This window comes from Helianthus annuus, chromosome 10 (genome assembly GCF_002127325.2).
Source record: "Helianthus annuus cultivar XRQ/B chromosome 10, HanXRQr2.0-SUNRISE, whole genome shotgun sequence".
Lineage (NCBI taxonomy): Eukaryota > Viridiplantae > Streptophyta > Magnoliopsida > Asterales > Asteraceae > Helianthus > Helianthus annuus.
Window position 1 is genome coordinate 97370126 of NC_035442.2, and position 8304 is coordinate 97378429.

Genomic DNA, 8304 nt, shown 5'->3' on the forward strand with positions numbered 1-8304 from the left:
TATTAAAAAGGGCGAAAAGCATAAAGTATCGGTTTTTCGATTGCTTTGTGGCTTGGCAAAAGATACTTTGGCAAATTTTTCTGATTTTTTTGGTTGCCAAAGTTGAAACTGAGCCTTAATCGTAATTTCAATACCGAGTTTTACAAAAATGAAAGGTGAAAAATGAAAAGGTTTGTTTTTGTGGGTTTGAAAATGAAAAGGTTTTTAACGTTCAAAGGGTTTAACTAGGGGGATGTTTTTGGGTAAAGCAAAAAAAAAAATAATAAAGGTTTTAATTTGAAAAATTGGTTAATCCTAGTGCCTCCATAATTTACTTACTTGCATTTTTGTTGGTAAGGACTTGGAACATATCACATTGTCAAGTTGTAGATTCGTGAGAACCAAACGGGCTATTCACGCAAAAAACGAAAATTGAGCATATAGTATAGATGTATATTTGTATGCTCGGTAATGGCTCAAAACTCACTTTCGTGGGAAAAGGGGTTTGATGGGATTGAACCCTATACAAAGGAACAATTGATAAAGCCAAAACTGTTCAGAACAGTGGATCCAGAATAAGCAGTTGTTTGTACTTAATCTTTCCCCTTGAAAGTGGCCCTAACATCTGATGACTCAAAGCACTGCTCTTCACAATTGTTGTTGTCCTAAAGAATTGATGAAGTCAAAGTACTGAAGCTCAATCTACTGATATATCTCAAGTAGTGCTGAAGGCCAAAGCACTGCTGAGTGATAACAGTGGAATGAAGAATCAGTAGTTTAGTCTTGTATTGTATTTGTTTATTGTAATCAGTGGTTTATGATCAGTAGTTGTGTAGGACAGTTGTTAGAGGTTGTTAGGAGGTTAGATGTCACTTTCATGGTGACGTCAGCCGAAGATGCTCAGTGGTTGTTCTGTACTATAAATAGAACAGTATTCTGTATTGCTCTATCAGCTCTTTCACACAAACTCATTTTCTACGAACAATCAAGTGAGCTCAGGCTGAGGGGGAGATTGGTGCATGCATGCATTGTGATTGATTATTGTAATAAATACAATCATTCGATTTCAAGTTAAACATGTTTACTAAAACTTATTCTCTCATTGATTGTGTGTTGAAAGTTTGTTTAATCGAATTCCGCTGCATTTAACTCTGTTTCATCTTCATTCTAATCAAACGAACACAATCAAAAGAAACTCAGATCCTAACAATTGGTATTAGAGCTAGGACAGTCAAAATTGATCTAACAATCATTTTGACGTAAAAGTTCAGCTCAAAATTCGTTGATACTTGCGATTGTTCTTATTTAGTTGAAAAACAGAGTAAAGGTTAATCACTACAAAAGTTGATTATTCAGTACCTGTAAAACAACCAAAATGGCTACACAATCATAGGATAACACTAATAACACTGGTTCTCTTTTCAAACCACCTATCTTGGTCAGATCTGAATACAACATCTGGGAGCGAAGGATGGGTCACATCCTAGCTCAACAGAATACCGGATGTTGGAAGTTGGTTGTCTTTGGACCACATGTTCCAATGGTGCCGAGTGCTGATGATCCAAAAGTTTTTGAGCCTAAGAAAATTGGAAACTATACTGATTAGGATTTTCAGAAAATTGAACTTGATGCCAAGGCATTTGGCATCGTTGCTTCTGCACTCCCAAATGAAATTTATGCTGGGTTGTTACACTGTAACAGTGCCAAGGAATTGTGGGATACACTTAAGGAACAATTTGGTGGGATTGAAGAAGTAATTGAAAATAACAGGGAAATTTTGAACCAACAGTATGAAACCTTTTGTCACACTAAGGGTGAATCACTAGCACAACAGTTTGAATGTTTTAGCTGTCTCATAAGTGAACTAAAACTTGTTAAGGTTGAATTTGCTAAAGTAACCAAAAATAGTAGGTTTCTTAGGTCACTTCCTGAAAAAATGGGACACAATTGCTTTTGTAACCAGAAACTCAGTTGGGTTCAAAGATTTGACTCTGACCCGACTTCATGGTAGACTCCTAACCTATGAAAGGGAGTTGAACCAGAAAAAGAAGTTACAAGAGACTGGGAAGCTTGCAGATGATTATTCATTTGGCAACACAGCTCTTTTGGGTGAGGAAGAATCTGGTAGTAGTAAGGATCAGAGTTATGATCATTACATTGACATAACAGCTGGTGGAGCTTTTAAATCTGATTCTCACTCATCCAATTATGCTTTTACAGCAAATGGAGAAAACCAGAATTCTGACAATCTGTGTTTTGAACTAAATGATCTCCAACATTTTGATCCAACTAATCTGGAACAGATGGATATTTCGCACCAACTTGCATTGCTGAGTGTTAGAACCAGCAAGGTTTACAAGAGAACAGGGAGAAAATTTCCAGGGTTACATGGGAATTTAAAAGTAGGGTTGGATAGATCAAAGATCAAATGCTACAAGTGTAATAGGTTAGGTCATTTTGCTAGAGAGTGTAGGAGTCAAAACAGTGGACCAATCATCACACACCCTAGTCCTAGACCACAAAATAACCAAACCACTGTGCAGTATTCCTAATATGCCCCTGCTGCCCATGTAAACACTGCTCACTATGCACACACTGCAACCCCTATTCCTGTGCACTATGTCTAAACCACTGTTCCTCAGATACAGTATGTCCAAGCCCTAGTTCCTCAGGTTCAGGTGCAACAAGCTGCACCTCAACAAGTTGCACAAACAGTTGTTCAAGCAGATCAGCAAAGCTTTTTCACACAAGGCTTTGTTGATTTGAGTAGCTTGCCAGAGGAACTAGAAGATGAAAACTTTGCTCTATATGTTGATGATGCTATTTCTAGTGATGAATTTTGTTTTGTAGCATTAGAGTCAATTCCCGAATGGCTGGAAATTGAAGAAGGAACATCCCGTGCTGAAACAGTGGATACAGTTGCTGAAGCTGTGGTTACTGCTGTTGTTGGTGAACAACTATTGGAAGAGAAATTATCACCCCTGTTGGAACCACTGTCCGACCCATGGTCTGCTGAAGAAGAAAAGGAAGAGAAGAAGCCAGAAGAAAGTGAACATGTCTGTGATTGTGCCATGATGGCTGCAACTAAGGTATCACCTCATGTTCTTAAAAACCTTTGTTCAGACAAATGCATCATAGCATTTGCAAACATCAAAGAGGTGAATGAAAACCTTAGAGATAGATTGTTAAATGATGAAGTACAATTTGAAAAATCTTTAAAAGAATTGAAAATTGAATTGTTTTAAAAAGAAAATGAGATTTGCAGCCTCAAACATGTAAGAAAGGAGTTGGAATCCACCCAAATCACTTGTGAAAAATGGGTGGAATCCTGCAAAGGCTATGAGATTATGCTTGAAAACACTGTAAAATTTGGCATAGGGTTTAGGAAAAATGACCAAGTTGAAAACACTGCTGCAAATCAGTCTGGTTTTGTTGAAATCATACCCACCAACAAGGATGGTCAAGAAGTTAAAATAACTGATAAACTTGGCAACAAAATCACTCTGGAAAGATCTGTGGGGTCCTCAACTTTTGTGGAGATTGAGAAATACCAATTCAAACACTCATGGTCTGATGAGTGTGACATCCTTGAAAATTTCAAACCCATGGATTTCACCACTGTGGATGGTGTCAAAGCTCCAAAGGAAAAGGTCATTCCTCTTAAGCACATCCCAACAGTAGTTCAAAACTCTGTTGCAAAGGAGTCTGAAAAGATGATAAAAGATTAAAAACTTGTTTTGTGACTTTTGTGAAAAGAAAAATCATTGACCAAAGATTGTTTTCATTTAAAAGCTTATGATCTTAACAAAACAAGTACCATTATGCCTTCAAAGAGCTGCACCATCTGTGGTAAATCAAACCATTCCACTCAGGAGTGTGTATTTAAAATCCTTTTGTAACACCCCGTGTTTCGAAAGTCAAAGTCAAAGTCAATATTTAAGTCAAAAAGGAGAAAAGATTGCTAATTGTGATATGTCTCTCCTTGCCCAATTCCTGTTTTGACTTCTTTGACTTGTAGATAGTCTTTTTATGCTTTTACGTTAGTTGTATTATGTGGAGTACTTATTAATAATCGAGGTTTATCGATTTTTATCGCATGTTTTATCGCTTTATCGCTTACCGCAATCGCACTCACAACTCGGCTTACGTGTTCTGCTTATTGTTTTATGTGTGTGTGCCTTTTATGCGTTACTTGTGCATGTTTATTTATGTTTATGTGGTGGTGAATAATCGAAACGCAATTGAAACTCAATCGCAATCGAATCACAAACGCTAAACGCAAGATAATTATGATGATTGTGTATTAGATATAGTAGTTGGGATTAAAAGTAATTTGAATAGGAAACTCCATCGCATTGCAACGCTCAACACGCGAATGAAAATCACAAAACTCATCGCGCCGTGCACTCGAATCGAGTGGCCAGCCGATCGAGCTGCCACCCGATCGGGGTGCCACTCGATCGACCAGCCACATACTCCCCTTTCCTTTTATGGAAACCCTATAAATACCCTCATATGTCAACATCACTTGATGTTGACAGCTCTCTCTCTGCTCACTCGTTCCAGCCGCTATTTCTTCAGATTTCTCGCGATTCTTGTAAGTTTTCAACCTAAATATTGTACTTTCTTGATCTACACGCACTCCTACACCTTTCTATCTTTTGAATCTTAACATTTAAATGTGAAATCACTAGATTTGAGGTGTTCTAGGATGATGTCATCATGGTGTTCATATGAACTTCATGTTTTGGCTTCAGTCCCCCAAGAATAACTTAGATCTGAACGATTTCCACATAAATAAACAAAGATCTTTATAGATCTGAACATATTCATGGTAAAAAGGATTGAAAGATGGTTTTCTAACTTTCTTTCAACTCTTTTACACTCAATGCACTCAAAACCGATAGAATCAGAGGTTGATCTAATCTTCTACTCTTTCTTGTTGATGTGTTGGTTCAAGATCTGGATTCTATCCCAGAGATTACCGATTTCGGGATAAACATGAAACTCCGTCTTGAACAGTTAACTGGTCGGACTAGGGTGGTTCCTGTTCGATCGGGTCACTAAGTCTTGACGAGGTTTCTGTTGTTTGACACGTTATCATACAATCTCGAGAAAACGACAAACTATCAAAACAACCAAGGAAGAAGACGACCAGGTCATCTGGGATGGATTGCCGTCCGATCGGATTGCCACCCGACCGGACAGCCACCCGATCGGCTTGCACCTTGGGTCGCACACTTAACTTTTATTTCAACATTTGAGGTTTGGAATATTGAACGGATTGTCGTCCGATCGGATTACCACCCGACCATGTGATGTTCTGACTTCAACACTTAAACAATTTTTAACATGTTCAATGCATACGGATTGCCACCCGATCAGATTGCCATCCGATCGAGTGACCATCCTGCAGTGAACTTGTTCTCAACCTTTGAAGCCTTGCCAATTGGATCGCCGTCCGATCGGACAGCCGTTCGATCGACTGACCTGAAAGGTAGAGATACTTTTCTGTTTTCAAAATGCTACAACAAAAACTTCAAAAGACAAGCCATCATACACAAACACATCCATCCCAAACGAGATGACAATCCAATCGAGTGGCCACCCGATCTGATGACCCCCCGACCGGATTGCCGTCCGATCGACCGACCACCCGATCGGATTGCTGTCCGATCCTTTGACACTATGTATCGTTTTACGCGCCGCTTATTGTTTATGCTATCGTTCTGATCAGGCTAACCTCACTCTCTAGCGCTCCCTTCAATCCATCATCGTTGTGAGTATACTCGATCCCTTTTTCATTTACGCACTTTTGGGTGTTACATACGTTAATTATTCTAAATCATATCGAATACACTACGCTATACTTTAACGCTAACCATTACCGCATGTTATACGTGACTTAATGAATGCTTGTTTGTTATGTTTACACATGGAATGCTGTCTACCTGCCTTAGCAACGATAGTACTATATTTTGGACTCAGCACCTGTTCACTCAGGGGTTGTTAAGGACAAATTGTTACATGGCTCACAGTGGTGAGTGTGTATTACGAACTGCCTTGGGCAGTCAACCCGTAGTCATTGGTATAGATAGGTTCATGTCGATAACTAACGTACTTCATTTCACACTTTGTACGTGCTGGTTATGCTTAAACGATTTCGAACTCTATTATATCTATTAAACTCATGTGCTCACTTTTACACTATGTGTATTGACTTTTACTTTAACTTATGTGGCAGGTGCTTAAGATGTTTATATGCTTGGCTTGCTGTGAAATCGAGGCTAGGAAAGGTCTAGAAATAAATAAACGAATTGTCTATATTTGAAAATCTGAGTTGTCGGAACATAACAATTTGACTGGATTTTGTCTGTAATAATTATATTACTTTTTATGTCATGGTATGGGACGTGATGCTTTAAATAATTGGTAAATATAGTTGTTATGGAAACTTCTGGACAATCTATTTCGCTCAGTGCCGCGCCCCCGATGTTTCCGCCATCGGTTGGGGTGTGATAGATTGGTATCAGAGCCATAACTATAGGGAATTAGGCAAGACTCGACCTAGTCCGGGTCGACGTCTTAGAAACGACCTAGTCTATAGTTAGGTACCAATAGACCGACTTGTACGTACCCTTAGGGGTATTATACAAGCTTGCTTGCTATTCTCGCTATTCTCGCCTACCCTACACTATCACTGCACTCTAATTTTCAAACAATGAACGAGCGATTAGGTCGGGATTAGGTGTGAAAACCGCAAACTCTCGATCGAATTGCTTGTTCGACCCGCATTTTCACCTATAAACAGGAGAAATTGCGTCAAATCAGGAGTGAAATCCATACTTTGGCGCATAATTCTTCCTTATTTCATTAAAACTGGAATGAAGTTATTAAGTCAGGGGTGAAACCCGAACCTTGATGACTTGTTCCGCCCTCTATTTTTGGTTTTACATAACTCTCACCAAAGTCTCGACGGACTCCAACGACTTGAAGCCACGCTGAAACTGGAAGGATGCGTGCCACTCGCCAAGATTCGAGGCGAGAGCACAGTCCCGAAGGTCAAAGGGTGTACCAAAAGTCCTTATGAATAGTCGAACCACCAAGGCTTGGTAGACATGTGTCAACGAAAGCCTGAGACAATCCATTCTCGATTTTTATGTGTTTCGATTCTGAGCTCGCTACTGCCGACTCTGATATTTGTCTTTTTTATGAGGATTTTATGTGTTTTATGTGATTTATCTGCTCATGTGTTACGATTTTTGGTGATTTATTCACTTTTCGCTTTTGCTATCGATCAACACATATGACTCGCACTGCACACCTATCCCAATACGCCAACAAATCGTTATTTATGAATGATCGCATGCTATGTTACTCGCTTATACCTTACTATTCGATATGTTTTCGCTAATCGCTATCGCTGTTCTCGAACGCTCGTGGACTTTGAATGATAGGTTTCTGTATTCTGATTGCCTCTTGTGTTTATGTGCTTTTGTGCCTCTGTGCTTTTCGTGCTTATGCGCTTCTGTGCTTAGGTGAATCTGTGGTTATGTGCCTATGTCTTTACGTGGCTATGTTCCTGAGCTTTAGTAGTATTAGACGCGTGAGGTTAGATTCGATTATATTGAGTCTGAGCCCTATGGCGATGTCTGTTGCAGACAATGTCATCATCTGGACCCCGTCACCCACGAATTACTCGTCAAGAACAGAGAGACAAACGCCTTGCTGCTCTCGTCGCTAAGCAAGTGGCAAAGGTAGTTCCTCAGATCGTGAGTGAACTATACGAGAATGTGAGCAAATCGTCTGAGGAGTCCAGGATCGAAGCTCCTAAAGCTACTCCCAAAGCTGCTTTTAGTTTCAAACAGTTCAAAGCTTGCGGACCGAAAGAGTTCACTGGCGAAGATGGCCCTATGGCCTTGTTTCAATGGTTCGACTAAATCGAGGTCACCCTGCGTCAGAGTGGATGTCCTGACAATCTCCGCACTCTGAATGCTACCGGCGTCTTCCAGTCCCACGCTTTAGACTGGTGGACGGCCGAGAGGAACAAACGCAGAAATGACGCAACTTATGGTCTGTCATGGGATGAGTTGAAGAACGTCATGCTCGAAGAGTTCTGCCCTCCCCATGAACGCCAAAAGTTGGAGGACGAATTATGGCATCTGAAGCAGAAGGATAGTGATAATGCTGCTTTGACTGCTCGCTTCAAGCAGCTCAGTATTATCTGTCCTGATCAAGTCAAGACCACCGATATGACGATCAAGAAGTACATCCGCGCTCTGCCGAATTGTGTTGCAGATTTTGTGCATGCCTCAAAGCCAGCAA